Source organism: Camellia sinensis, chromosome 1, assembly GCF_055761805.1.
Source record: "Camellia sinensis isolate YWXY chromosome 1, ASM5576180v1, whole genome shotgun sequence".
NCBI lineage: Eukaryota > Viridiplantae > Streptophyta > Magnoliopsida > Ericales > Theaceae > Camellia > Camellia sinensis.
In genome coordinates, this window is record NC_138961.1 from 47,541,718 (window position 1) to 47,569,295 (window position 27,578).

At 41.1% G+C, this 27,578-nt stretch overlaps 1 long non-coding RNA gene and 2 other non-coding genes across 3 annotated transcripts; all 3 read right to left on the bottom strand.

Annotated features, from left to right (window-relative positions):
* Nucleotides 1–272: 272 nt before the first annotated feature.
* TRNAS-CGA (transfer RNA serine (anticodon CGA)) lies at nt 273–354 on the bottom strand. The gene has a single exon. It is a non-coding gene; the product is annotated as a tRNA-Ser (tRNA).
* A 69-nt stretch (nt 355–423) lies between these two features.
* On the bottom strand, nt 424–496 carry TRNAK-CUU (transfer RNA lysine (anticodon CUU)). The gene has a single exon. It is a non-coding gene; the product is annotated as a tRNA-Lys (tRNA).
* Nucleotides 497–20,035: 19,539 nt separating this feature from the next.
* On the bottom strand, nt 20,036–23,424 carry LOC145794092 (uncharacterized). The gene is made up of 2 exons (XR_014334052.1): nt 22,656–23,424; nt 20,036–20,533 (listed from the first exon to the last, which is right to left on the bottom strand). It is a non-coding gene; the product is annotated as an uncharacterized LOC145794092 (long non-coding RNA).
* Nucleotides 23,425–27,578: the final 4,154 nt, after the last annotated feature.

Consider the following 27,578-nt stretch of genomic DNA (forward strand, 5'->3'; position numbering starts at 1 on the left):
TGTCACTTATTTGTAATCAATTTAACTAAATTGAAAAAAATCATAAATTTTGTTCAAATTTATAATTTTGTCTATGAAATTATGACACATGTGGTTTATTTGTAATTAATTTGATCAAATTGAAAACAAATCGAAACAAAATCCTAAATTTTATTTAGGGTCAAAATCAAACCAATTAGAATTATACACGAAACTAAAATGACACAAAAAAAGATTGGACCAAATAAGATGCCACAAAAAACCAAAAGTGCTTATAAAAGGAGATAGTGAGTCGTCGACAGCAGGATTCGAACCTGCGCAGGCAAAGCCCAACAGATTTCGAGTCTGTCTCCTTAACCACTCGGACATATCGACAGTATGTAACAATCGTCCAAGATTTAATATTAATTTGATTGTAAAAGCCACTTAAAAATTTAGTTTGTACGCCCACCGTGGGGCTCGAACCCACGACCACAAGGTTAAGAGCCTTGCGCTCTACCAACTGAGCTAGACGGGCACGTTGCTTAAAATGTTGTGATATATGTTTAACAGTCATAGATAGGCTATTTAGGAAATGACTTTTTGACTATTTTTTGATTTTTTATGAAAAAAATAAGAAAACTTTACTTACATCATCAATTTAACTCCTTATACTCTTAAAATTTAATTTATTTTAAAATATTTATAATTCCTTTATTACCTTCATTCCTAACCTTTCTCCTCCTTACACCCAAAACCTTGAAAACCCTAACAACTACCACCATCACCTCCAATTCAAGTTTGCCCCTGTTAGGATTTGATTATGTTCTATTTTGGTTTACACCTTAGTTGTCCTATTCTGTAGGGATAGGTTATTTACTCTTATTATTTAGGGATAACTCAGTTAGTAGTTTGTTTATTTACCTAACTTTCTGCTAGGTTGTTAAGTGTATTTAAAGACTGTTTTAGTCAAGGAATAATATATCGAATCACTTAACAAACTATTTCTCTTGTGTTTGTGTGAGTTCTGATTTTCACATTATGGTATCAGAGTTAGGTGTGATTAGGTAAAAAGAAACAACAGTTTTCTTACTTGCCATAACAAGCATCGATGACATCAGACAACAACTATGTGTAACTAGCCATTCCACGTTTTGATGGTCATTATGATCATTGAAGCATGATAATGGAGAATTTTCTAAGATCCAAGGAGTATTGGCCCGTTGTGGAGACTGGTATTGTTGCGTATGCAAGCAGAGTTATGTTAACAGAAGCACAACAAAAGAGCCTAAACAAACAAAAACTGAAGGATCTCAAGGCCAAAAACTATTTGTTTTAGGCCATAGATGTCATGACCCGCTCCTCGTATCCAAGGGTTAAGTATCGTGATGGCCAGTAACAGGGGTTACCTCCGACCAATTCTTAAACAAATCAATAAACCCGAGCGAAATGAATATTTAAGTAAGGGTACCAAAATAATCATTGGAGTTTCTATTTTTATTACAAAATTTATTGACCAAAAAGGCCGATATTTACATATAAAAATTATCATAAAAGTGCTGTGTGTGTCTACTCCGTAGTCCCGCGTCTAAGACTTTGCAAAGGCTATTTCTGAATTGCATTATTTCCTGAAAATTAGTAAACAACTATAAGCACATGGTAGAGTGAGAAATATTATACCAAGAGTATAAGGGACATGAAATAACCATGGATAGTTACTTAGGCCAAAACATTTACATAACTCAGTTTGGTAAATAAATCATTGGTAAACAAATCATTTAAGTGACAGAAACTGAAATACAGATATTATGTAAATATATAACCATAATCACGGTATAGAACATAACAGAACAGAGATTACAGAAGTGACAGTCAGAACAGAGGTACGGATTCAAGAGGTGGCTCGTACGGATTCTAGAGGTGGCTCATACAATAGTGTAGCAACTCCGCACAGAACAGAGGTACGGATTCAAGAGGTGACTCGCACGAATTCTAGAGGTGGCTCCCACAATAGTATAGCACTTAGCTCCGCACAGCATTTTGCTCCGCACAGAACAGAGGTCAATGGATCCATGACAAACAGAGGACCACAAAGTGGTCAAATAGAGACCAATAGTTATTTAAGTCCCCCAAGGTGTGGGACTCCTGTGGTGGTACTTACAAAATATATTTGTATATAAGGTCATAGTCAAATATTCTTTAAATATAAAACAAACATATCCATGGATTTTCTTTTAACAAATAGGGTTCAGAAAATAATCCACGTAACTAAAATGTTTATATAATTTATAATAGTTTATAAAACATTACTTGTATAAAATAAATATGGTAAATCAAAATATAAGTAAAATATATTATAGTAACTCCAGATATAATATAACTTATTATAACTTTAATACCTCATTCTTTCTTTTCACTATCAAAAACTCTCCGAACTTTCACTATTTTTTCTTCCTTTCTTTTCTTCTTTCCTTCTTTTCTTTCTTTTCCTCTTTGATCTTGCTCTCCTCTCCGTTTATAGGAAGGCAGGCCGAAACATTTCCCTCCACGTGTACATATAGTTATCTAATTAATTTCTTATAATTACATTTCGACCCTAATTCTTTATAAATAATTATATAAGCTAATTAATCCATAATTAAATTATACTTTATCATATATCAATGAAAAATTATTTATTTATTTTAATACCATACCCATTATTATTATTATTTATATTATCTATATTATTATTATTTATATTTTGACCCCTAAATTTTTAATAATTATATTTGTACGGGGAGCAAATATTCCGGCAAGCCCGTACTCCTTTCTTCCGAGCTCCGTTTCTGTCCGATCACCTGCGAGCAAATAACGGTGAGCTACCCGGCGGTGTGTGGCCGGAAAAACCCTCCGACGATCAAGTTAGCACACACCTTAGGATAGAGAGAGAGAGAGAGAGAGAGGAGTGTTTGAATGTAAGAATTTCCTTACAAAGTGTTCATCCGTCGCGTATGGGGGGCGCAGACCTGCTTATATACCCTCTGTGCCCCATATCTACTCCCAGTCATCCCCTGACACGTGGCTCCGCTATCCCATCTGTCAGCATAAACCTTGCTGAACATCACCTAATCTCAACTGCCTGCCTTCACAGCTGGAGCTCGGCAGACGAGCTACTCTGTCCATTACCGTGCCGTGCTTCATGTCCAAGCACTTCACTGGCCAAGCCCAAGGAGGACCGGGCTAGGCGACATCTCGGCAAAGCCTAGCCCGAGGCACCTCCTGTGGCCGGCCTTCTTGCCGGTCAAACAGTTACCTCGGCTGTCCACGCCTTTCCGGGCGCCGGTCACTCAGCTTGTCTTGCTTCGGCCATCACCCGATCGAGCAGCTCGGTCCAACCGAGCAGCTTCTTTACGGCCTGAGGCGACACACACTCGGCCCAAGTTCTGCCCGATCCAAGTTCTGGCAGCCCATTTCTTGGCGGATAGTCAATCGTCTCGGCCCCATGCACCGTTGGGCTCTCAACCTGCTCGGCCGTTACCTCGGCCCAACTCTAGATCATAAATCACCCTCTCAATTGCCCCTTAATTCCGTCCGCGGAAGCGTGACTGGGATTACTCACTTCGACCGAGATAACATTTCTTCGGTCTCTAAGATGCCAATGGGCGGCCGGGCTAGTTACCATAACTGCAAACTTGACCGGTTGTACGCCACGGCTGACGTCCTCTTCTTCAGAAGTAGCTCGGTTGGCTCCTCGACTCTTCAACCCGTCGCTTCAGTCCTGACGTTGCCATAAATAGGGACACGTAGCGGGCCGCCATTGGTCATCGAGCAGCCAACTCGCCGTTTTTGCCAGAATTTGAATTTGGGCGGCCTCTCGTGCTTACATATACAAGACCCCCCTTATGCCATTTCTTCCTACTGCCTCTTTTCTACCTGACGATTCAGAGCTCAAGCCATTTCCTCTCATACACGACTGCCATTCTTCGTGCTTGGAAGAACAGCTCCAGCCCTTCACAGGTAAGATCTTCAATCCCTCGAGTTGCTATTTTCTTTCATATTATACACATTAACGTAGCTCTTAGGGCATAGGCCATAGAATCCGTCCCAAACGTCCCACTGTTCTTGGTGTTCTTCATCTTCATGAAGAACACTGAAGAACTGGGGCGAACCGGGCTCCTGGTCCTCTTTTGATCCAAAAAACCAGCCTAACCGAGCAAATAACAAGTTCGTCCCAACCCCAGCAAAAACCGAGATAATAAAGGGGATTGGTCGCTCAACCGGGCTAACATCTAGTCTGCTTGGGCGACCGGGCTCCTTAGTTAGAATAGATAATCGAGGTGGTTTGGCACTCTTAATGACCGAGCTAAAATCCAGCTCCTCTTGCGCGACCGCGCTCACGCTTACACTTGCCATCCTTTTCCTGTAGAGTCCAAGGGGACAACTGTCATTCCTGAGGCTCTCAGGACCGAGCAGCAACCAATTACAGTGCCAAACCCCTCAGCCGTGATACTAAGCCGGCCACAAATGGGGAAATTTCGCTTCCTAGTGGATACTCCGGCCGCGTTAGCCGCTTTCAGAGAGGAGTACGGCATCCCGGCCGACGTCCATCTCGAGCTGGCAGAAGAGGAGACAACACCTTGGGGCAGACTAGACCAATGCCCCTTTACCGTGCTCTCAATTGTCGAGGGGGGCCTCCGTTTCCCGCTCAACCCACTTATAACCGAGTTCCTCCGCCGCACCGGGCTGGCACCCACACAAGTGTCCACCAATACTTATAGAATAATCAACGGCGTTCACGAATTGAACAATCGGCTAGGCATCAACTTAGGTCTAGCCGAGATATTGAGGCAATACACAATGGGCCACACCGGGGACGGCCTAGCTTATTACTTGAAGATAAGGCCGGGCAAGGAAAAAATTTTAACCGGCACCCCGGATAAAGATCTTCACGACGACAATTTTTTCTGGGTGTCGGGCAATTACGAAACAGCCGAGGTGCCGGGCTGGTTTATAAACAAGGACTTCGGTTCTTCATGTAAGCCACTCAAACTTGCTCGGTCAGGCTAACTCTTTACTCTGCAACTAACCGGTTTTCCTGTTACTTTTGTAGCAATCCAAGCCTTGCAAGCCAACTATCAATTTCCCAACGTTGAGGCAATTCGGACCGTGCTTCGGTATTCACACCGAGATTGCAACGATTTACTCGGCTACACCCCGACCTACAGGTATTCTGTTCCGCGCCGGAGTAGAGTAACTGATTTCCTCCGAGCTCCTTCGCCACCTCCAGATCCTACCCTTCCAGACGTCCCCTTGATCCGTTTGATAGAAGAACAGGAAATGGCTAAGAGAAGCCGCATAAAAAACCTTCTCACCGCAACCTCAGCCGAGATACCGAGCGTTGTCACTCGCTCCCCGGCTGGTGGTCAATCAAGTGCAGCCGTGGTAGCCCTTGCTTCTCCAGCCGCCGGGCAGTCTGGCAGAGAAGCGCGCCGGGCTGGAAAAAGACCACGGGCAGATCCCTCTGCCGAGCTCGTCGCCGAGCTGACAACCCAACATCCATCTGAAACTCCTGTTCCCGTGCCAGCCTGGCGTCCACAGCTGAAGCACCGGGGACAAGACATCCCGGCGACGGCTTCGATCAAGGCCGACAAAGAACATTTGCTCGCCTTCGATCTCTCCAAAGCATTTCTTCTACTGGGCGACGTGGTCGGCAGCGACCACGTCCCTGACACTCGGCTGGTAAAATCCTCAGTGAAGTCCATGGCCAGGGTAAGTCGATGTTCCTCTGAAAATTTCACAAGTGTTTGCCCGGTTCCTTTTGCTAATCAACTTTGCTTTTTGCAGGCCATTCAAAAACAACACCTGGTTTTTGAGCGCATCCACAGACTTAGGCAAAAGGCCAACGACACAGCCAGCCAGGTCGAGAGCCTTCAAGCCGAGCTCGGCCGGGCTAAGTCTTCCCTTGAGATGGCCAACTCCGATAATAACAGACTGCTCGGCCAGCTGGATGCGGCCGAGAAAAAACGGGATGAGCTCCAAACCGAGGTGGACACTCTGAAAAAGTCGAAGAAGAAAGCTTGCCGGGCTGCCAACAATGCCGGTTTTAACGAGGCCGAGCAGAGCTACAAAAAGCAAGTCTTTGCAACACAAGACATCTACTTCAAGGCCGGTTGGAAGTCCGCCTGCGAACACCTCGGCCAGGGCTCTGACACCGACGTATTTGCCAACCCTCCTCCAGCTTCGCTACCGGTCTACCTCGTGCCTTATGCAAACGACGTTTTCAGCGCTTTGCAAGCTGAGGCTGAGGAAGGACTTGAAGATGGAGACGGTGAGACAGATTCTGAGGCAGAAGAGGCCGAGGTGCAAGAGCAGCCCGGCAATGCTGAGCCCGGTGCCCAAGACGCAAGTCCAACCATCAACCTTGATGCTGGCGAGGACGAGTTCACCAATCTCTCCCCCCTAGTTTAGTTTTCTTTTTTCTTTTTTGTATTTTTGCTTTCAACACTTCTGATGTAACCGGGCTCTGTCCCCACCTTTTGTATTGATTTTCTTGTCAATGAAAAATTCAAATTTTGCCAAGTGTTTGCACGGTAGTCATCAATTCCATCTTCAGCAAAATATCTCGGTATAAATCATTGTTTGAACAGAACACCTCGTCAACCAGAATTCATAACTCGGTTGAAGTACTTAAGCGGAACAAAACAAATTTATAAAACGAAATAACCAGCCCGGTTGGTAATAACAAAGTTGAACAAATCATCAACACTTCCAAGCGGATTAGATCATCTCGGTTGGGAATCCAAAGTTGGCCGAAACACCAACTCTTCCAGCCGGAGTACATCATCTCGGTTAGGAATCCGAAGTTGGACAAAACATCAACTCTTCCAACCGGAGTACATCATCTTGGTTGGGAATCCGAAGTTGGACAAAACACCAACTCTTCCAACCGGAGTACATCATCTCGGTTGGGAATGCGAAGTTGGACAAGACACCAACTCTTCCAACCGGAGTACATCATCTCGGTTGGGAATGCGAAGTTGGACAAAACACCAACTCTTCCAACCGGAGTACATCATCTTGGTTGGGAATCCGAAGTTGGACAAGACACCAACTCTTCCAACCGGAGTACATTATCTCGGTCCTTAACATTAAAACAACAGTCCAAGTGCTAAAGCAAAATTACTTCTATAAATTGACAAAAAGAATTACATGCTGTGGTGCAAGCCAAAAAATTTCTTTGCACAAGAAAAGAAAGCAAAAGCTTAAAAATAATACAGTTTCAAGTTGGCCGCATTCCATGGCCGGGGTATTGCTCTTCCCTCTAAATCCTCCAAGTGGTAAGCCCCCTTGCCCGCCAGACCGGTGATCTTGTAGGGTCTTTCCCAATTTGCCCCTAGTTTGCCTTCTCCTGGCACCAGGGTGTTGCCCATAATCTTCCTCAAAACCCAATCACCAACTTTGAACGGTCTGGGGTGCACCGTCTTGTTATACTTCTTTGAGAGCTCTTGTTGGTAGGCGGCCACATGGATGAGGGCCTTCTCCCGACGCTCTTCCACTAGGTCCAGCTCCAAGGCAATAGCCTCGGCATTCAGCTCGGGCTCAAAACTCTCGCTTCTAAGGGTGGGCATTCCAACTTCCAAAGGTATGACCGCCTCCATGCCGTAAGCCAAAGCAAATGGAGTTTCCCCGGTAGATCGCCGCGGGGTTGTTCGGTATGCCCAAAGGACGCTGGGCAATTCCTCAGCCCATTTTCCCTTTGCCTTCTCCAGCCGTTTCTTCAACCCATCCAGTATAGTCTTGTTCAATGCCTCGGCTTGACCATTGGACTGCGGGTAAGCCGGGGTGGAGTTGTAGAATTCTATCTTCAAATCTTCACAAAATCCTCTGAATAGGCGACCGTCAAACTGGGTGCCGTTGTCAGAGATCAAAATCTTGGGGAAGCCAAACCGTGTGACCACGTTCTGCCAGACAAACCGCTTCACGTCTTTCTCTTTGATGGTTGCCAAGGGCTCAGCTTCAACCCATTTCGTGAAGTAATCTGTGGCCGCAATAAAGAATTTCCGGTTGCCCGGTGCTGTTGGCAGTGGCCCCACTATATCTAGCCCCCACATGGCGAAGGGCCAAGGACTGGTAAGGGGAAGAAGTTCCCTAGCAGGCTGATGGATCTGATGGGCGAATTTCTGGCATTTTTCGCACTTGTGGACGTACTTTTGTGCGTCGGCCTGCATGCACGGCCACCAGTATCCCTGCGAAATAGCTCGGTAGGCCAAAGACCTACCCCCTATGTGGCTGCCACAAATGCCTTTGTGAATTTCGTACAAGAAGGCCTCCACACTATTCGGGTGCACGCACTTTAGATAAGGACCAGTGAAGGACTTCTTATACAACGAGCCAGATGGAGAGAGCCAAAACCGCGCTGACTTCACCCGGATTTTGTGTGCTTCTTTCTTGTCAGTTGGAAGAGTCCGGTCTCCTAGGAACAAGATCAAGAAGTCCATCCAGGAAGGACCTAGCGCGGCGCAGAGTACATCCGTCTGCCCGGCGTCTTCAATGCTTGGCCGCGGAAGAAAGTTAATTAACAGGGGGTTTGGAGACGCACGATCTACCATGGAAGCGAGGCCGGCCAGTTCATCAGCTCGGCTGTTTTTTTCCCGGCCAATCTGTTGGACTCTGATGGCCTCAAACTGCTTGATATGTTCCCTGACTAGAGCTTGGTACTTCGCCATCCTGTCGTCCTTTGCTTCGTAAATCCCAGAGACTTGGTTAACCACAAGCTGGGAATCACTGTATACCAGGAGCTCGGCGGCCTTAATTTGGATTGCGCTCTTGAGCCCGGCGACAAGTGCCTCGTACTCAGCCTCGTTGTTAGACACTGGGAAGCCAAGCGTGATAGAATGTTCAATGGTTAGGCTGTCCGGGGAGATAAGAACGATACCTAGGCCGGCACCATGACGGTTGGACGCTCCATCAACAAAAAGTTTCCACATTTCCCCTACAAAAAGCTTCTAGCAGTCGGATGGGTCCTGAGAGTTGTAAAGGGCAACAGGATCACAATTGATCGGCTGGGCGGTTTCAAGTTCTGTGTTGACAGGTTCCAATTCAGTGCCCCTTGGTGATTCGGCACCGGACTCAGCAAGTTGTTCTATAATGCTCAAGTCCGTAGGCGAATCATCAGGTTACGGTGTGAAGCCGGCCGCAGGTTCTGAGCTGTGTGGATCCATTCCTACCCCCCTTGATGATTCGGCACCGGACTTAGCGAGTTGATCTGTAATGCTCAAGTCCGTAGGCGAATCATCAGGTTCTGAGTGGTGTGGTTCAATTTCTTTCCCCCTTGGTGATGCGGGACCGGACAGAGTGGATGGGTTGGTAATACACAACTCCGTCATCGCATCACCGGGTGGTATAACCGTGCAAACTGAGGGTGCTTCACTGGTGCGTGCAAACTCCGCGTCGCTACTTCCACCAACTAGTTGTATCTCGGACGGTCTTGCGTGCATCTCATCATCTGCCACGGTAATATCAACCGGGCAAACCGGATGAGTGCCAGGTGAGAACTCGGCGACGAAATCTGCCAAGGTCTGGGCTTTGATAGCGGTGCGCGGCTGGAACTTCACATCAAATTGTCCCAACTCGACCGCCCACTTAAGAATTCGGCCTGAAAAGTCCGCCCGTTCAAACAAGGCCTTCAGGGGAAACTCGGTCAGTACGATGATGATATGGGCGTGAAAATAATGCACCAACTTCCTTGAAACCATCATCAATGCCAATGCAAACTTTTCCAACGGCAAATATCTCGTCTCAGCCGGCAGCAAGGTCTTGCTGACATAAAAAATTAGGAAGTGCTTGATTCCTTCAGCGCGGACTAACACCGAACTGACCGCGTGCTGGGAGACGGCAAGGTAAAGGTAGAGTCCCTCTCCTGGCATTGGTGTAACCAATAGTGGCGGAGTAGACAGATATTCTTTGAGCTCGGCCAAAGCTCGGTCACACTCTGCGTCCCACGAGAACTTTGACTTCAATGCTTGAAAGAAAGGGCGGCAACGATCTGATGACCGACTTATAAACCGATTAAGCGCGGCAGCCATCCCGGCTAGATGCTGCACGTCCTTAGCCGAGCTGGGCTGTTTCAACTCCTGCACGGCTCCGATCTGAGTAGGGTCTGCTTCGATGCCTCGGTTCGTGACTAGGAACCCCAAAAAATTTCCGGATCCCACGCCAAAGGCGCACTTTGACGCATTCAAGCGCAGCTTGTGTTTCTTCAGAATGGCAAACATCTCGGCTAAGTCGGACAAATGGTTTGCCTCATGTCGGCTCTTTACCACCATATCATCGATGTAAGCCTCCATTGTTCGGCCAAGCAAAGGAGCAAACATTTTGGTCACCATCCTCTGAAAGGTTGCCCCGGCATTCTTCAAACCAAAAGGCATGACTCGGTAGCAGAAGAGTCCCCTTGGAGTCGTGAAAGAGGTGATCTCTCGGTCAGGCCCATGCATGGCGATCTGGTGATAGCCGCGGTACGCATCCAAGAAACTGAGCCTATTGTGTCCAGCCGTCAAGTCCACTAGCTGGTCAATGCGCGGCAAAGGGAAGCTGTCTTTGGGACAAGCTCGGTTGACTGTCTTATAGTCGACACAAACTCGCCACTTTCCATTCTTCTTAGGCACCACTACTGTGTTGGAAATCCACCGAGGATAGTGCACTTCCTGAATTGCTCGTGCCTCAAGCAGGTTCTTTACCTCCTCTGCAACTACCTCGGCGTGATGCAGCGCCGATCTCCTTGTTCGCTGGATGACTGGCTTTGCTCCGGGGAAGACATTGAGGTGATGGCAGATAAAACTTGGGTCGAGGCCAGGCATGTCGTAAGGCGACCATGCGAAGACTTCGATATTCGCCATCAAAAACTCAATCATCTCGGTCCTCTCTATGGCCGTGAGACTTGAACCGAGCAAGAAGAACTTGTCCGGCTGCTCTGTATCAATCCGCACCTCATCCAATTCTTCAACAGCCTTATCTTCGGCCTTGGTGCCCACATCATCCAAGACACCCTGGTCCTCCGGTCCCTCAATCATTTGAACGAATCCTTTGGTAGCCCGGCTTCCGTTGACCGCCACGAAGCACTGCTTGGACATGACCTGATCGCCCCAAATCTCCTCGATTGCCCCCATAGCTGAGGGGAATCTCATCACCTGGTGGTAAGTCGATGCTACAGCTTGCATGGCGTGTAGCCATCCCCTTCCAAGGATAAGGTTGTACGTAGAAGGCACTTGTAGCACCCAAAACTCAACTTGTTTGACCACGGATCCCGCTTTGACCGGTAGGATAATCTTTCCCAAAGGCCACTCTGGTTGCGAGTTGAATCCAACCAGTGGCGAAGTTGCCGGAGCAAGGTCTGTCTCCCGGAGTTTAAGCTGCTTGAACGCATCATAGTACATGATCTCGACCGAGCTTCCCTGATCGATCAAGATCCGCTTAACATCGAAGTCCTTGACACGTAATGTTACTACTAGGGCATCGTTGTGCGGCGTCTGGATACGCTCCAGATCCCTTGAGGTGAAACTAATCATGTCTTTTTCTTCAGTCTTCCCCCTTTTGATGGCAGGCTGTACCGACAAAACTTCCCTCATATGCTCTGCCTTTTTTATCATACCCCGGAGTTCGCAAACACGCTCCGGTTCCACAATGCCGTGGATGACATTAATAACTCCCTGTGGTGGTGCGTCTCGGTCATCCTGTCCCCTGGGATCGACCGGAGCCTGATTCGGCTTCACGCCGCCATCAATGTAAAGGTCGAGATGCCCGGCCGCAACCAGCTCTTCTAAGTGTTGCCTCAAAGGCAAACAATCCTCAGTCCGGTGGCCTCTCTCCCGGTGGAATGTGCAACGATACCGTGGATTGTAGCCCTTTTGTCCATCGCCCAACTTAGCAGGAAACCGGACATACTCCTCGTCTCGGATTTCACTAAGTATGCGATAGATTGGAATCTTGAAGACCGTGGTTATGCCCGTCCTCGCCCTCATCCTTCTGTTTGCGTCCGCTACGTCATCTCGGGGGTAATCATCCCGGTCATTCCGACGTCCTCTACCCCGGTTTTTACGATTCGAACCACGGTCCGATTCCTCTGCTCGGTCACTTGAGTGGCTGGACTCTTGCCCAACTGCGTGTACTTTGCCTGCCGTCTTCTTATCTGTTGCGACCTGAGTGGCCTTCACGGTAGATGCTGACGCGTCATCCTCTACTCGGATATGCTCATTGATGCGCTGCATGAGCTGGCCCATGGAGGTCGGCTGGTGCATGGTAAGCGAATCCCGCAGTCTATGTCCGACCGGGAGACCGCGCTTGTATTGCGTGATTGCAAGGTTGACCGGGCAGTCCAAGATCTCGTTGAAGGTTTCCCAGTACTTTGAGTTGTATACCTTCAGTGTGTTGCTCGGTTCCATCTTGACACTTAGCAAATGATCGACTTCCTTTGGTGTCTTTGTGTTGGTTTTGAAGCGTGCAACAAACGTCTCGGCCAACTGATGCCACCTTTGTATGCTCCCTTCCGGCAACCTCTCGAACCACTTTAAGCCCAGCTCGCCCAAACTTGACGGGAAGATTAAGCACATAAGTCCGTCATTGCGCCTATGTCCGGCCATAACCTGTCGGAAGTGGCTCACATGCATGTATGGATCGGTTTTTCCGTCGTAAAGTGTGAACTTAGGCTGGTGGAAGCCTGCCGGAAGAGGTGTTGTTTCTATATCCAGGGAAAAAGGGGTGGCACTCAGCCTAGCCAAGTCCATATCTTCAAAGAGTGGCACTACTTGGCGGGGTGGAGGCATTCCGACCTCCTCGCTGGCGTGAACCCCGTATGAAAGCCGCTGGAAAGCAAGTATTCTCTGGGCCTCGCGCCGACGAGCCCGCTCCTTTAAGACCGCCCGTAAATCCTCTGACTGAGCGGAGTAAGAATACCTCGACGTCGTCGCCGGACGTGAGGGTTTGCAGGTGTTGTCTTGCGCGCTAGACTTTTCTACATGCGCGTCGGAGTCACCAACTTGGTAACTTCTGGTAATAGATATGGACTGAGTACGTCGCTGACTCTGACCGCCTGAACGACGGGATGGGGTGCGCTCACTGTGGTCTTCCACTCCATCTACACCCTTCCCTTTGACATGCCGCTTCAGGTCCTCCATCTCCGCCGCCATTCGCCGGATGACAGCATCTTGGTCCCTCAACTTGTTCTCCAGTCGCCTGGCGTGTGAGTCTCTCCTCCGCCGATGACCATCTGGACTCCGTGAATGTCCATGACTTCTTCCGCGCTTATCCCGCGCGTCTCCTGACTGTCCTCCGGTGGGCGTCCCCAAGTCCGCCATTGGATGGATGGCGAGAGGGCCTTCTCTCCTTCGGGTGAACTCCGGGGTAGCTCCATCTATGGCAGACAACGGAAACTCATCGTTGTTCGCCATGGACGGCGATCAGATGAACCTGGAAGACAAGGTTTTGTCTGTCAAGATTCCCACAGACGGCGCCAATTGTACGGGGAGCAAATATTCTGGCAAGCCCGTACTCCTTTCTTCCGAGCTCCGTTTCTGTCCGATCACCTGCGAGCAAATAACGGTGAGCTACCCGGCGGTGTGTGGCCGGAAAAACCCTCCGACGATCAAGTTAGCACATACCTTAGGATAGAGAGAGAGAGAGAGAGAGAGGGAGGAGTGTTTGAATGTAAGAATTTCCTTACAAAGTGTTCATCCGTCGCGTATGGGGGGCGCAGACCTGCTTATATACCCTCTGTGCCCCATATCTACTCTCAGTCATCCCTTGACACGTGGCTCCGCTATCCCATCTGTCAGCATAAACCTTGCTGAACATCACCTAATCTCAACTGCCTGCCTTCACAGCTGGAGCTCGGCAGCCGAGCTACTCTGTCCATTACCGTACCGTGCTTCATGTCCAAGCACTTCACTGGCCAAGCCCAAGGAGGACCGGGCTAGGCGACATCTCGGCAAAGCCTAGCCCGAGGCACCTCCTGTGGTCGGCCTTCCTGCCGGTCAAACAGTTACCTCGGCTGTCCATGCCTTTTCGGGCGCCGGTCACACAGCTTGTCTTGCTTCGGCCATCACCCGATCGAGCAGCTCGGTCCAACCGAGCAGCTTCTTTACGGCCTGAGGCGACACACACTCAGCCCAAGTTCTGCCCGGCCCAAGTTCTGGCAGCCCATTTCATGGCGGATAGTCAATCGTCTCGGCCCCATGCACCATTAGGCTCTCAACCTGCTCGGCCGTTACCTCGGCCCAACTCCAGATCATAAATCACCCTCTCAATATTATTTTACAAAATTACGCATAATAATATATAATAAATTATATATTTTCCGAACTAAGATTAAATAATATTAATATAAATTCTACAGAATAATTAAAAATCTGGGTTGTTACAATCTTCCCTCCTTTTAAAATTTCGTCCTCGAAATTTGTCATATGTAAGCTATCCGCTGCGCACTCTGATAAATATATATTAGATAATTAATCTGATAGAAAATATTACCTCAAAAAAAAATTTTACCGAAAATAATTCACTGTCTAGTTGTCAAAAATTGTTTTGAGCCAAAATAAGAAATAGGAGCAACTTTAAAAACTTTTCACTCGTTTTGTTTACGATAAAATAAATAAAAATGAGAACACAATGACAGAATTATATGCAAGAATTGAAAATTTTGAGATGAACTTTTCATTGATGGGAAATAATTTCAAAATTAATATCTTTATAATTTGAACCCACTTTTAAAAAGTCGAAATAATTTTTTTTTTTGAATACTGAACTGAAAATTATATGTATTTAATTATATTATAATTTTGGTGGGTGCTTGAGCCCGATATCCTATGTTTCTTTTCCTTTTTTTACTACAATAAATATAAATTATATCTATTAGCATTCACAAATTATGTACACACAAAAAAAAATTTAATATATATAATCATATAAAATTATAATATAATTAAATCGACTAACAAAATTAATATTTAGGTACTAACTACCGCTATCCCACTTTCTAAATGTGCGTGTGTCCTATGCTCCAATGATGATTTTTTATATTTTTTTATAAACCATTGCTCTGATATCATTTGTCACGACCCGTTCCTCGTACCCAAGGGTTAAGTATCGTGATGGCCAGTAACAGGGGTTACCTCCGGCCAATTCTTAAACAAATCAATAAACGCGAGCGGAAGAAATATTTAAGTAAGGGTACCAAAATAATCATTGAAACTTCTATTTTTATTACAAAATTTATTGACAAAAAATGCCGATATTTACATATAAAAATTATCATAAAAGTGTTGTGTGTGTCTACTCCGCAATCTCGCGCCTAAAACTTTGCAAATGCTATTTCTGAATTGCATTATTTCCTGAAAATTAGTAAACAACTATAAGCACATGGTAGAGTGAGAAATATTATACCAAGAGTATAAGGGACACGAAATAACCATGGATAGTTAGTTAGGCCAAAACATTTACATAACTCAGTTTGGTAAATAAATCATTGGTAAACAAATCATTTAAGTGGCAAAAACTGAAATACAGATATTAGGTAAATATATAACCATAACCACGGTACAGAACAGAGGTTACAGAAGTGACAGTCAGAACAGAGGTACGGATTCAAGAGGTGGCTCGTACGGATTCTAGAGGTGGCTCCCACAATAGTGTAGCACTTAGCTCCGCAAAAAACAGAGGTACGGATTCAAAAGGTGACTCGTACGAATTCTAGAGGTGGCTCCTACAATAGCGTAGCACTTAGCATCGCACAGAATAGAGGTCAATGGATCCATGACAATAGAGAACTACAAAATGGTCAAACAGAGGCCAATGGTTATTTAAGTCCCCCAAGGCGTGAGACTCCCGTAGTGGTACATACAAAACATATTTGTATATAAGGTTATAGTCAAATATTCTTTAAATATAAAACAAACATATCTATGGGTTTCCTTTTAACAAATAGGATTCAGAAAATAATCCACGTAACTAAAATGTTTATATAATTTATAATAGTTTATAAAACATAACTTGTATAAAATAAATATGGTAAGTCAAAATATGCATAAAATATATTATAGTAACTCAATGTATAATATAACTCACCTTAATTTTAATACCTCATTCTTTCTTATCACTATCAAAAACTCTCTCAACTTTCACTATTTTTTCTTCATTTCTTTTCTTTCTTTTCTTCTTTCCTTCTTTCCTTTCCTTTCCTTTCCTCTTTGATCTTGCTCTCCTCTCCATCATTTATAGGGAGGCAGGCCGAAACATTTCGCTCCACGTGTCCACGGCAAATCCTCCTCAGATTTGGATTCAAATTCTTTTAAATCTATAGCCTCCGTTTGGGAAGTGGGTTGACTTTTTGACTTTTTTAGCCTGGGCTATTTTAGCCTAGTTTGGAAAGGACTTTTTGACTTTTTGGACTTTTTTTGTGAGAGAGGATTGTAATGATTATGGGTTGGATTTGATGTTTTGTTTTTTGTGGCTAAAATAGCCTATTTTGTTTTTTGTGGCTATTTTAGCCAAAAAAGCCTGGCTTTTTTCTTCCCAAACGGAGCCATAGTTATCTAATTAATTTCCTATAATTACATTTCGACCCTAATTCTTTATAAATAATTATATAAGCTAATTAACCCATAATTAAATTATACTTTATCATATACCAATGAAAAATTATTTATTTATTTTAGTACCACACCCATTATTATTATTATTGTTATTATTATTTATATTATCTATATTATTATTATTTATATTTTGATCCCTAAACTTTTAATAATTATATTATTTTACAAAATTATGCATAATAATATATAATAAATTATATATTTTCCGAACTGAGATTAAATAATATTAATATAAATTATACATAATAATTAAAAATCTGGGTTGTTACAATAGATCGTGCAATCTTGGAAACTATCATTCATAAGGATAATTCTAAGAAAGTTTGGGATTCTATGAAGAAGAAGTATCAAGGCACGACAAAGGTGATACATGCAAAACTTCAAACTCTTCGTCGATAGTTTGAAATTCTTCACATGAAAGCAGGAGAGTCCGTAACCGATCATTTTGGAAGGACGCTGGCTATCGCAAACAAGATGAGGATTCATGGCGAGAAACTGGAAGATGTCGCTATAGTTGAGAAGATTCTTCGATCCTTGACTCAAAAATTCGAGCATATGGTGTGCTCAATTAAAGATTCAAATGATGTTGATGAACTCTCTGTCGATATGCTACAAAGTAAACTCTTTGAGCATGTTTGTTTTGAGAAGTAAGGGTGTGGGATTGGACTATTAATCCCATCGGACTAATAGTCCATTGTTTGTTTGCAAAATTTTGCTTCGGACTAATAGTCCCTCGGACTATTAGTCCCACAAATATGGGACTATTCTATCCCATGGGGGGTGTGGGATAGAAACTATGGGATTGGTATCCCATGGGATTATTTGGTGAAATGTCCATTTTACCCTCCATGCTATTACTTAGTAAACAATTAGAAAGGGTAAAATAGTCTTTTGAACATTTATAAATTATTTTTTTAGTGGTGTTAATTTAAAATTATATATTAAATAAAAAAAATAAATTATAAATTATAAATTAAATTTAATTAAAAATAATAAATTATAAATTATGGCCTTATAAATTAATTTTTTTTAGTATTGTTAAAAAATTAAATTTACATATTTCTCTAAAATTATTTTTTAGTGTTGTTAATTTAAAATTATATATTAAATAAAAATTATAAATAATAAATTAAATTTATTTAAAAATAATAAATTATAAATTATGGCCTTATAAATTAAATTTTTTTAGTGTTGTTGAAAATTTAATTTATATATTAAATAAATTTTTTTTTTATTGTCGTTAATTTAAAATTATATATTAAATAAAAAATATAAATTATAAATTATAAATAAAATTTAATTGAAAATAATAAATTAAAAATTATGGCCTTATAAATTAAATTTTTTTAGTGTTGTTAAATTATAAATTATAGATTACAAATTTAAAATTATATATTAAATAAAAATTATAAATTAAAAGGATAAAATAGTCTTTTGAACATTTATCCTTATCCAGTCCGTCTAACCAAACATTGGATTCATTAAAAATAGTCCAATCCAGACATCTAATCCCATGACTAAACAAACATATGATACAAATCCAGTCCAACCAAATAGTCCGGGGACAATGTATCCCGGGACTAACAGTCCGATGGATTACAATCCCCACTTATCCAGTCCGTCCAAACAAACACACACTTTGGGTGTGTTTGTTTTGAAGGATTAGGGGGTGTGATTGGACTTTAGTCTCATCGGACTAATAGTCCATTGTTTGTTTCATTTTTTTTTGCTCCGGACTATTAGTTCCACAAATATGGGACTATCCTATCCCATGGAGGGAGGTGGGATAGAAACTATGGGATTGGTATCCCTTGGGATTATTTTGTGAAATGTCCATTTTACTCTCCATACTATTACTTAGCAAACAATTAGAAAATGATTAAATAGCCTTTTGAACATTTATAATTTTTTTTAGTGCTGTTAATTTAAAATTATATATTAAATAAAAAATTTTAATTATAAATTTAATTTAATTAAAAATAATAAATTATAAATTATGGCCTTATAAATTAAATTTTTTTAGTGTTGTTAAAAAATTAAATTTACATATTAAATTAAATTATTTTTTTTAGTGTTGTTAATTTAAAAATAATAAATTATAAATTATGGTCTTATAAATTAAATTATAAATTATAAATTTAATCCAACCAAATAGTCCCGGGACAATGTATCCCATGACTGATAGTCCGATGGATTACAATCCCCCCTTATCCAGTTCGCCCAAACAAACGCACCCTTTGTACATAGGCAAAGAATGATCGAGCCAGTTGTTAAGGAGCATGCTTTGAAAATGGCCACCCATGGAGAATCATCTACCTAGAGGGATTCAAACAAAGGTCGTGGCTAAGGAAGAGACAGGGGATGGGATGCTCTGTCTTCATTCAGTCCCAATACCAGGTTTGACAAGTCTAACATTGAGTGCTACCGTTGTCATGGATATGGACATTATAGCTTTGAATGCACTACCAATTTAAATTCTAAAAAGGAATAGAAGTCTAATTTTTCAGAGGTGAAGGTTGGAGTACTCTTGATGGCATCTCTTGACAAAGAAGAACCTTACTCAACCATATGGTATTTGGATTCCGACTGCAGTAATCATATGTGTGGTAACAAGTCTTTATTCTTTGATTTGGATAAAACTTTTCAAAAAACTATGAAGCTTGGAAACATTACTAGCATGTCTGTTATGGAAAAAGGAAATATTAAACTATAGCTAGAAAATAATATTGTACACACATTGTCTAGTGTTTTATATGTTCCAGACTTGAAGAGTAACCTGATTAGCTTGGGCTAAATGCAAGAGAATGGATATACAATCATTTTTAAAGTAGGCAGTTGTCAAATTCATCATCTACGAAAGTGACTAATTGTTGCAGTCAATATGACAATTAATAGAATGTTCCCATTACAGATTCAATCCAATGTTCAAATGTGCTTCTATAATAAATTGCAAGATTCCACATAGCTGTGGCATTTTCGGTACCGACACCTATACTTCGGCGGTTTAAAGATCCTACAACAAAAAGGATATGTGATAGGTCTTCTTCAAATTCATTGTCCTTCTCGCCTCTACGAAGAATTTGTTGTTGGCAAACAACAACGTGATTTATTTCCAAAAGGAAAGGCATAGAGAGCTGAGCAGTTACTTCAATTAGTTCATTTAGACATTTGTGGGCCAATTACTCCTACCTCAAATAGTGAGAAAAGGTACTTCATTATGTTCATTGATGACTATAGCAGGAAAACATGGGTTTATTTTTTGTAAGAGAAGTCAAAAGCCTTTGTGGCATTCAAAAACTTTACGGCTTTAGTTGAAAAGGCCTCTGGTAGGACTATTAAGACTCTTCGTATTGATCATGGCGGTGAATTTAACTCGCAAGAATTTGTGAGTTTCTGTGAGATGCATAGGATCAAAAAATAACTTACAGCAACTTGCACACTGCAACAAAATGGGGTGGCCGAGAGGAAAAACTGTACTATTCTGAATATGGTGCACACTATGTTGACAACAACAGACATTCCCAAGAGTTTTTCGGCAGAAGCAGTCAATTGGAACATCCATGTGTTGAATAAAAGTTCCACATTTGCTGTTATCAACATGACACCAGAAGAAGCAGGGACTAGGCACCGTCCAACAGTTGACCATTTTAGAATCTTCGATTATATTGCCTATGCCTATATTCTAGATGAGAAACGAAAAAAGCTCGATAACAAAGGAGTGAAATGCATCTTTTTGGGAGTTAGTGAGCCCTCCAAGGCTTACAAGTTGTATAATTCTACTACAAAGAAGATAATCATCAGTCGTGATGTCTTATTTGATAAGAAAAATGTATAGAATTGGGATATAATAGATCAACAGCAACTTCCATTAATTCTTGAAGAAACAGAGGCTGAAACGGAAACTGGTCAGCTGCTTCAAACACTTTGCTCCTTTATTGCTAATTCTTCCAATTCTGCAGATACAGAATAACCATTACATTCATCAAGTGCAGAAAATCAGCATCAATAAAAACAACCAGCTTGGATGATGGATTATGTAAGTGGAAATGAACTCTCTGATGATGATGATGCAATTGCTTATTTGGCTCTGTTTGCAGATTGTGATCCCGTGGCATTTCAAGATTCGATCAAAGAATCAAAGTGGCAAAAAACAACGGATGAGGAGATAAATTCTATTGAGAAAAATGACACTTGGGAGTTGTTAAACGTTCCAAAAGGACATAAATCAATTGGTGTCAAATGGGTCTATAAAACAAAGCTGAAGCAAGATGGCAGAGTTGACAAGTACAAAGCTCCCTTGGTCGCAAAGGGATACAAGCAAGAATTTGGTGTTGATTATAACGAGGTGTTTGCTTCAGTTGCACAGCTCGACACCATTCGACTGGTGTTATCCATGGTTGCCCAAAACTCATGGTCCATTTATTAGTTAGATGTAAAATCAACATTTTTGCATGGAGACTTAGAAGAAGAGTTCAACCGCTTGGATATGTGAGGTACAGTCATGAAAATCAAGTAAAGAAAGCATTATACGGACTAAAACAAGCACCAAGAGCTTGGTATAATCGTATAGATGCTTACTTTGCTAAAAAAAAGTTTTCTTAAATGTCCTTATGAACCTACACTTTATACTAAGCTTGGAGATGGTATGAAGATGCTAGTTGTGTGCTTACAGATGATCTTATTTATACTGGTAATGATAGCGCCATGTTTAATGATTTTAAGAAATCTATGATGGATAAGTTTGACATGACAGATTTGGGGTTAATGCATTTTTTTCTTGGCATTGAAGTTCTGCAATCATCTATTGGGATCTTTATTTCTCAAAATAAATATATCCTAGAGATTTTGGATAGGTTTGAAATGAAAGATTTTGTAATTCAGTCTCCACTCCAATTGAGCTTGGTTTGAAGCTTACCAAAAATGAAGAAGGCAAGAAGGTGAATGCTACTTTTTACAAGTAAATTATGGGAAGTCTTATGTATGTCACGTCCACTTGGCCAGATATCATGTATGCTGTGAGTTTAATCAGTAGGTACATGGAGAGTCCAACTGACAGCCATCTCTTGGTTGCAAAGAGGATTTTTCGCTATTTGAAAGGTACAGCTGATCTTGGAATTCTATATCAAAAACGCAAATGCTCATGCTTGATTGGGTTTTCAGATAGTGATTATACTGGAAATCTTGATGATAGAAAGAGTACATTCAGATTTGTGTTTATGATGGGTTCTGGGGCTATTTCATGGCTATCTAAAAAATAGCCAATAGTGACATTACCAATCATTGAAGCTAAGTTTATTGTCACAGCGTCGAGTTCATGTCAAGCGATTTGGTTGCGAAGGTTGCTTGAAGTACTATACAATCAACAGCAATGTCCAACTTCAATTTATTATGATAATGTTTCTGCCATGAAACTATCAAAAAATCCAGTTTTACATAGAAGAAGCAAGTATATTGATGTAAGGTATCACTTCTTGCGTGATCTTTGCAAAGATGGTGTTGTAGAGTTGGTGTTCTATAAGAGTGAGGATCAGATTGTAGACATTTTGAATAAACCCCTCAAGCCTATTGTGTTTTTGAAACTACGAAGTTTGATTGGAGTATGTTCAAGGCAGAATGCACGTTGACATTAGGCTGCTGAAGTTTCTCTGTAAACTGATGTCCCTAGGACATTCAGTTTAAGAGAGGGTGTTAGGATTTGATTATGTTCTGTTTTGATTTACATTGAATAAGTCTTAGTTGTCTTATTCTGTAGGGATAGGTTATTTGTTCATACTGTTTAGGGATAACTCAGCTAGTAATTTGTTTATTTACCTAACGTTTTGCTAAGTTGTTATGTATTTAAAAACTGCTTCAGTCAAGGAATAATATATCGAATCACTGAACAAACTATTTATCTTGTGTTTGTGTGAGTTCTAGTTTTCACAGCCCCAACAAAATTTACAGTGAATCTCTGCTCTGCTCAGCTCAACTCAGCTTAGCTCATACACTTCCCTAATCCAAGTTATCCAACTAACAACAAATACAATTATCAGAAGAAAAATAAGAAAGATCAAACTATAACAAAACGAAACTTACTCAAATAAATCAAAAATTGAATCTTCATGAACTGAAACGGCCAATTGGATCAAGCTTTTGCAAACACTAATATCACAAGGGCTGTGGTGTGGGGGGACTGGCAAAGATAATGACTCATAGAGAATTGAAGAAGGAGAAGATGAATGCGAAGTTCTAGTTGAAGTTGATGGAGATTTCACTATTTTTAGATCGAATCCATAAGCCAAGCTGCCTTCGCTTAAACACAGACATTTCTGGGATGAAATTCAAAATAAAGAATGAAATAATTTAATCTAGCAATGATAATAGGAAACCTTCCTCCTTTCTTCTTCAACAAAGAGCCACAGATTAATTAGTTCAAAGCAGAGTCTCACAAAATTTAAGTACAGAAGCTAAAGAAGATTGAGAATTTAAGGCTTTGAAGCCTAAAGAAAGAAGATAGAATTGAAATTGAAACAAGTGAGAAAACCTCAAATTGATGAAGAAAACCCAATTTGCAGACAATCTGAAAGTTGCAGAACCAGATGAACTGGTTGCAAATTCTCAGACCCAATTTCAATTTGTATCAATTGGTGTGGAGGGACTAAGAAAGATATTGCGACAACGGTAGTGGTGTGGGGGTCGCGGCAGCGGAACGGCCGTGAAGGTGGTAGCCGGACGATGTGGGCGATGAAGTTCATGGCCGAATTTGGGCCTCGTCGCTAAAAGCGATCGAAACAAAGCTCTAGGTTTCCTCATCCATGGAGTGATTTTGGGTGTTAGGAGAAAGAGAAAGGTTAAGGATAAGGGTAATAAAAGAGTTATAAAATAAAAAAGTAAAAAATTCAAATTCTAGGGGTGGGATTTTTTTTAAGGTCCTTGATATTAAGAATTTATAACATAAAGGACATTCAATATTTTCATAATGTCTAAGGTCTCTCAACATCAATCCAGAGAAAATTCGGCCCAGAGAATTTCTCTGGACTTTCCAGAGAAATTCTCTCCAAACATCCAGAGAAATTCTCTTTATCCAGAGAAAATTCAGATAGTCCAGAGAAAATTTAGACATCCAGAGAAAATTCACACAATCCAGGAAACTCTGCATCATCGTGTGTTTTATATGTTCTCTTACAAATATCTTTTCATGAAGGGTTTCTATCAAAATTCTGTTTGCTAATCCTAGTGCTCTTTGTAGATCAAGTCCAACAAGATGAGGTGGTTGACAGTAAGATCTTGCCATACCTTAGCATAGACAAGAAAGAGAAGAAGTCATTCCCTAGACTTCCAGAGAAAATTTAACTTCAAAGAGAAAATTGGTCCAGAGAAATTCTGGGAAGAATTTCTCTGGACTTTCCAATTTCTCTAACATTTCCTAGAATTCTCATTGTAAATTTCTCTGGCCTTCCATTCTCTCCAGAGAGATTTCCCTTCTCTCCAGAGAAATTGTAATGTGCTTCATCTTGTTTGAATATGCTATATTGTTGATGTTGATTCAGAATTTCTACAATTGTTTGGGAAATTCCTATCATTTTCTTTGAATGAATTCAATAAATTTTTGTTGTACTTATCTACAAATTTTCCAGGGTATATCTATCCTTACCTAATTCCAATAGAGAGTGGGAAATATACGGAAGGCCAGAGAAAAAAATTTCTTTGGAAAGAAGGGAAGACCAGAGAAATTTGCAATGGAAAGTCTAGGGAAGGTCAGAGAAATTTAAAAATTTCTCTGAAAAGTCCCTGCACCAATTTTCTCTATGAAGTCGAATTTAGCAAAATCAACAATTATTACCAGCTCTACAACCCGAATTCTGTAGAATCAAATATCAATTATTGAATATAAGTAGTCTCGATAAGAAGAGTGAGAGAAACTTAGTAGTTATGAGATCAAAAAAAGAGGTTCTCCCAAAATCCAAACCAAGTTGGAGGAGATTTCTATTTGCTTATTTCAGGCCTAACAAAATGTTCCATTCCGTACATGAGTTTGTCATTGACAATGGATAAATTCTGAAATTCTACTGAAATGATAACAGTAAATCATTTTTTTACAAGAAATCAGTTGACTCATATATACACATATTATCACAATTCACAAACACAATAAAAAGAGTGGGATTCTACTGGAGAGAAGGGTACACATCATCAATTTCCTTCTTCCCAAGTTCGACCTCTCTCTCTCTCTCTATATATATATATATATATTTATAAAATCAAAAAATATTTGCCATATTTATGATTTTAACTTTCGAAGCACTCAACAGAACTTTCAACTCCCAATCGTTGAGCTCCTAACACAACCTCTACGACGCAGCGTCGATTGGATTGTTTTGAAAAGTTTTCAAGATGTTTCGATTCACCTCTTCGGAAGAAGCAATGATAGATGAGATAGGATGACTGGCTCTGTGAGTGGCTGAGCTGACTTGATGTTCCGCCGGAGATATCGACGGGACGCTGCAAAGATCGTTGTTCACGATAGTGATTCCAACTACCTTCGCTCCTACTCTCATGGCTCCACCCCTTTCCATGGTTGCGATTGATCGAAACCTAGAACAAAAAAATATATGTAACGATTTTATAATATTTCATAGAGTCAAATTTCTCTGTGATATATGAATGTGGGAGTTGAAGGACCTTAGACATTATAAAATAATATTGTGGATCTCTTCTATTACTAAAAATGGGAGAGGGGGGATTTTTTTTAAGGTCCCTGGTATTAAGAGTTTATAACATAAAGGATATCAAATATTTTCATAATGTCTAAGGTCCCTCACACATTGATCCAGAGAAATTTCAATCTCCAGAGAAATTCTCTCCAAATTTCTCTGGACTTCTTTTCAGATTTCTCTGGACTTCCCACTGTCCAGAGAAATTCTCTCCAAATTTTTCTAGACTTCTTTCCAAATTTCTCGGGACTTCTTTTCAAATTTATCTGGACTTCCCACTGTCCAGAGAAATTCTCGCCAAATTTCTCTAGACTTCTCTCCAAATTTCTCTGGACTTCCCACTGTCCAGAGAAATTCTCGCCAAATTTCTCTGGATTTCCCACTCTAATTTCTTTGGACAAAGTAAGTTCAAGTCTCATCTTAGCCTACACTCTCTCTCACTCTCTAATATTTTTTCTTTGGATATATGGTTGCAGAAGTAGCTTCTGATTCTCCAAATTTCTCATAGCCATTATTGGTCATTCAAAATCAAAGAATTTCTCTAGTTACCTACCAGGAAATATTTCTTGGTTATCTAAACTTCTTTATTATTGGTCATTCAAAATCAAACCAAACCAGAGAAATTTGGGCTACCTAGAAACAAAAAAACAATCATAATTTTCTCTTTGTTTTGAACAAACTAGAGAAAATTGTAATTGTTTTTCTCTATGATTATTTTTCTAAGAAACATTTTATCAAACAAGTTAGCTTCAAAGCTCATAGCTATATGTTTTACAGTTCTAAAAAGAGTTTTGTCAAACCAAATCTCACAGTTATGTGTTTTGGAGTTCTAAGAAGCATTTTGTCAAACAGTTTAACTTCATACTATATATATGGATGTTTATATACGTATGAGTTGTGAGAGAGAGAGAGAGAGAGAGAGCAATCTCCTCTCCTCTTGACCAGCCAAGAAGAGAATGATATCACGCTCAGGTTCTGTCAAGTGGATCTCTATAACAGTGATTAGAGATATATCTAGGTAGTCACTTTCTGGCTATTTGGTGTAAAGTATCTCCATTGGATAAGTTCTTCCAAGAATTGTAAAGATATTGCAGTTAAAGGAATAACTTGAAAATTTCTCTGCATCTAATGTGACAGATGTGACAATCAATCGAAGGTCAAGTCTCCTCTTTACAAGCTGCTTCAACAATTCAAAAAGGACATCAATGTGGATTGTCCTCTCATGAGCTTCATCAAGCATTGTAACTGAATACTAAGATAAATTCTCATCAATCAAAATCTCTCTCAGAAGCATACCATCTGTTATATACTTGATTACTGTATCCGGTCCGGTCCAGTACAAATGACGACTATGAACTCCGATGATAGAGGTAGCGTTCGTCAGAGAGAGAAGAGCAAAGAGAAAAGAAGAGAGGGGGAGGCAGTTTGATTTAAGGGAATCAAATTTCTCTGTGATATATGGGTGTTGGGGATTGAGGGACCTTAGACATCATAAAATAATATTGTGGATCTCTTCCATTATTAAAAATGGGAGACGGACCTTAGACTAATTTTCCCTAAGGGGGGATTTTTTTTAAGGTCCCTGATATTAAGAATTTATAGCATAAAGGACACTCAATATTTTCATAATGTCTAAGGTCCCTCAACATCAATCCAGAGAAAATTCGGTCCAGAGAATTTCTCTAGACTTTCCAGAGAAATTCTCTCCAGACATCCAGAGAAATTTTCTTTATCTAGAGAAAATTCAGATAGTCCAGAGAAAATTTAGACATCCAGAGAAAATTCAGATGGTTCAGAGAAAATTCACACAATTCAGGAAACTCTGCATCATCGTGCATTTTATATGTTCTCTTACAAATATCTTTTCATGAAGGGTTGCTATCAAAATTCTATTTGCTAATCCTAGTGCTCTTTGTAGATCAAGTCCAACAAGATGAGGTGGTTGACAGTAAGATCTTGCCATACCTTAGCATAGACAAGAAAGAGAAGAAGTCATTCCCTAGACTTCTAGAGAAAATTCAACTTCAAAGAGAAAATTGGTCCAGAGAAATTCTGGGAAGAATTTCTCTGGACTTTCCAATTTCTCTGACATTCCCTAGAATTCCCACTGTAAATTTCTCTGGCCTTCCATTCTCTCCAGAGAAATTTCCCTTCTCTCCAGAGAAATTGTAATGTGCTTCATCTTGTTTGAATATGCTATATTGTTGATGTTGATTCAGAATTTCTACAATTGTTTGGGAAATTCCTATCATTTTCTTTGAATGAATTTAATAAATTTTTGTTGTACTTATCTACAAATTTTCCA